The sequence below is a fragment of the Habropoda laboriosa genome, unplaced genomic scaffold (genome assembly GCF_001263275.1).
Source record: "Habropoda laboriosa isolate 0110345459 unplaced genomic scaffold, ASM126327v1 scaffold212, whole genome shotgun sequence".
Taxonomy (NCBI): domain Eukaryota; kingdom Metazoa; phylum Arthropoda; class Insecta; order Hymenoptera; family Apidae; genus Habropoda; species Habropoda laboriosa.
The window spans coordinates 45,646-50,183 of record NW_017100509.1 but is presented as its reverse complement, the minus strand read 5'-3'; positions in this window follow the sequence as shown (position 1 = coordinate 50,183).

The following is a 4,538-nucleotide window of genomic DNA, read 5'->3' as shown; positions in this document are numbered from 1 at the left end:
ACTGTAGATAATACAGTTTTATTCATAAATCAGCAAAAATTTTTTATTTCGGATGTTTCAATCCTTGCCACCGATGGCGACCAGCAATCGATGCTCTAGTAGAAGAAGATTCTCAATAACTCCGCCATTTTGTAACAATCCTACTTCCTAAAAATTGCAGGTAGAAGCTGGAAGTTACCTTTACACCCTGAAAAAATATTGAAACGTCTCATCCATTAGTTACCTCCAAAAAAAAATTCCTTTTTCAATGCACAAGGGCGACGAAAACCCCCTTAAAATTCGTAAATAATGTCTGTTAGGGGCTTCAAGCTTTGCCGGTTTTTGCAGGTGTGTGCCGACTAATGTTCTAGGCTTCGAAGGACCAGTTTCTTGATTGAAACACTAAGTTTTTATTTGTGGTCTATTTTATACAACTAATTCTAGATACAAAGTCTATTGCGAAGTGAGAGGTGTTTCACTTGCGAGTTGCTAACTGTTTCTCCTGAAGTCTCTCCGGTTTCCCTCGAAGAAGACTCCTCTTTTCCTAAAAACACCCTGATTGGTGATTTTTCCTTTTCTAAATCACCAATCAGTTTACTCCGGTGCATCGCAACCTCCCTCCATTTCGCCCTTAGCGCGTTATCTTAGGGTGGGGTAGACAACGACCGGTGGACGGATGCGTGGGAATCCTGTGGAATCTCCGCTTTTCTAGGCTTTGTTAAAGTCAAGTGGACCATCGACGTTGGCAAAAGTCGTGGGCCACTTTTCTGTTTTCCGTTCGGAGACTCCAGGATTCATGGCAGGGTCTGGTCCTAGGGACTAAGTGTCGCAGGCAACGCAATAAACACTTGTGGTGTTTTGAAAAGGCGATATTTGCCTGCGACGGCGACCACTTGACTCGCTGCCATAAATCCGGCTACAGGATACGCCTTAACAATGTCGTTGTCCAGAAAAATATTACAGCGAAAACGTGCGAACGACAAAGGAAACGAAATTGTAGCTGTAGGGGGAAAAAAAAAGAATGCACGCGTGAATGGAGTTATCGTTAGTCCGCGGCGATGGCTATTCGTCAGCCGGGCAGAATTGCTTCTCGAAATGGAGTGGTTGGTTATAACGTGGTATATCGGCTGGTAGCTAGGCGCTATTTGAAAGTCAAACAGTTGCGCGGAAGATGGTCGGGAGAAGTGGAGGTGATCGTTCGGAGCCGTTTTCGTCTGGGATAAGGTGAAAAGGAGAGAAGGAAGAAGACCCGCGAGATCTCGAGACATTTCGTAGTATCGCGCGATATCTACTGCTCCTACGTAACCGCAAACTTCATCCGATTAACGGCGCCCGGCTTCTGTAATGCGAGCATCTTGCCAAATTGCCTATGCCTGACTTAATTAAATTCAAATCGACCCTGTTCTCCTGGTTTCTTCGACATTTTCGCCCGCGTACAGGCTCTTAGAGCCACGCGCGAACATCATTGTTGTTTTTCGCCTAATTTGCATCGGGGAGGTGTAAGTGCGAAACGATCGAATTGAAATTTTCGTCACTATCGTCTTTATTGAGACTCTTCGGTTTTTAATTGAACGAGAATTTTGTCGACCGCTTGAACCATCGTTTCGAGAACAGTTAGAAATTCAATATCTCGCATTAGAGCTAATTTTTGGTGTAGATTTTGCTTCTGAAAAATTTTTCACACTTTGTTAAGGATACTTATGTTAAGGCGTATCCTGTAGCCGGATTTATGGCAGCGAGTCGCAGGCAAATATCGCTTTTTTCAAAACACCACAAGTGTTTATTGCGTTGCCCGCGACACTTAGTCACTAGGACTTTTGCCAACGTCGATGGGCCACTTGACTTTAACAAAGCCTAGAAAAGCGGAGATTCCACAGGATTCCCACGCATCCGTCCACCGAACACTTTCTCCCTAAGATAACGCGCTAAGGGAGGGAGGTTGCGATGCACCGGAGTAAACTGATTGGTGATTTAGAAAAGGAGAAATCACGAATCAGGGTGTTTTTAGGAAAATAGGAGTCTTCGTCGAGGGAAACCGCAGAGGCTCCAGCAGAAACACTTGGCCACTCGCAGAAACACCTCTCACTTCGCAGTAGAATTTATATCTTGAATTGTTGTAAGAACACATTAGTGAAACATAGAATTCAGAACTCTGGTACGAACGATTACACGAACTTTGAACCTCGGGACATTGGACTCGCATACATTTAACATTTAAGAACTCAGTTACATTGCATTACTGTTACATAACAAACTGTGTTGCAAATAAAGGGTTATTTGCTATATAATCAGGCTTCATGAACATTGTGGGAGCCAGCACACTTTACTTTGAATTTTTCAAATATCGTTGGAAATAAAACTATGCGTGTGTCTGTCGACGATGATTCTGAGTAATTGTTTGCTTGATAAAAATAGCTTTTTATTTGTGGATTCTATCGAAATTTGCAGAGGTATTTTTTTTTCTCATTTTTACACATTCTGAATAGAATTGTGTTACAAGTCAGGTATTCACGGTGGAATAACTGTAATTATTCAAATTCCAATTAAACCGAATGAAATCGGAAAATTAATAAGTTCATTACTGTTTTGTATTTTATTCAGCTGATGTTGTTCCCGTCCGCCACAATAGTATTGTTATCGCAGTCGCACATTTATCGCGGGAACGCATATTATTTCGATTAAATAAAAATTTCCCCGGGAAAATTCATTCGAACGAATTAAATAAAATAAATTGAACAGCGGGCAGGAAAAAGTTGTTGAATTTAAAGGACTACGCAATCATATCGTTCGCCCCGCGACACTCCCCGATTTATCAAATTTATTATGCACTTGAATGAACTTTTGTTTGTCCAGTGTCGCGCGAACTTCGATTTATTTGGTTTTCCCGCGCGTTCCTAGTATATCCTGTGTCTGCATAGTATTCTCCCAATGAAAAGCATATACATTTTATCGAAACGCGATGTGGCTCGGGGCAAACAGAGGGTCCCAACGACTTTTCCAAGATTTCCCAGATCGAACGTAATAAATCCCCGGAATCCTTCGGTATATCATTTGTTCAACGGCAATTATTAATCGATACATCTGTTCGGCAGGTCTGACACTTTGTTGATTTTTCATTTCAAGTTGAAAGAACCGACTACGTTGTTTGAGTTGTAATTGAATTAAGTGAAAAGTTGATTGGTCCTCTAGTCCGCCTACGTTTATCGTAAGTTTTCTCGGGAAGGCGGAAGAAAAACGGAAAGTTCGATTATATCGTCCGTACTTTGTTCAATTCCACGAATCATCACACTTTTCTACTTCCGCGAAACAGCGAAAGTAGTCAGTTATTGGAATCGTACTTCCTAGTATTTTGTATCGTTACAGGATTAAATCAAGGATTCATCTCTTTTTCTGTTACGTTTCATTTTTTCCCATTGTTTTTCATTTATTTTTTATTTAACTTTGCACTGATTTTTAAATTCTGTTTCCAATTTACACGGAAATCTGCAAAATGAATGTCGATAAAACTTTTCTGTGGTGTTGCGACAGAAATTTATTATTTTTCAAATTCTTTATTTACTTTTCACCATGTCCATGATTCCATTGTTCCGATATTTCTAAAAAAAAAAAAAAAAGAATATTACCCTAAATTATAAAACAAGGTTTCAGCGTTTGGTCAAATCTATACCGAAAAATTCCTCCGTTGCGATCAATTAACACTCTTCGCCGGTTCGACATCACCTTCAGCCACGGATCTCGAATTTCATCCGTTTCCGAACGATAAAGTTTCGCCCCGCGATCCGTTTTCCACCCTTCGTACGCGGCGAAAGTTCGATTACAATCCGGTGGCGGTCGAAAAACAGCGAACTAATTCCGTGAATGAATTGATGCTAATAGCGGGGAACTGTGGAGAAAACACGGTGGAAAGGAGAATTCGCGTAATCGATTCGAGAGTGGGATGAGTAGAGAGGCAGAAGGGTGAAAGGGGAGTTTGGTAGCCGGCACTTGGCGTCGTCGTCACTTTGTTTCCAGGTGGACGGCTCATGACGAAGGGTGCTCAGGTGGAAACACAACCGGTCTCTGCCAGCCGTTCCCTCTCTCTCCCTCTCTCGACTCCCACTTGAGCGACGAACGTGATTCGATTTAGCGCATTCCGATTGAAAGTTTTTTCCCCCAGCCGGGCCAAGCCTCTCTCGAGCATCCGGTGACAACTCGCCGCGAGTAATTTCCGTTTGATTAAGGAACCACGGGGAAAAAGGCTGGTCGCGTTGGGACGCTCGGAATCCAATATTCGCGGTGGACGTGGCACGCGTGGATCGACTAGCGAAAAAATTCGCGATCCCTGCTTGATGTGTCGCCCTACTATTCTCCTTCTACGACTGCCGCCTCTCCTCTCCTCTCCTCCCCGTTCTCTCTGTCTAATTAAATTCAATCTGAATTTAATTCCGACGAAGTTCCAGCGTCGACCAACGGCTCGGAAAAGATTTGTTCGACGAAGAACGTCGGAGGGAGTGAATGCGATTCTGTTGCCTGATGATGCACGACTCTTGGGTGAATAATTAGATGAACGGAGGGCTGGC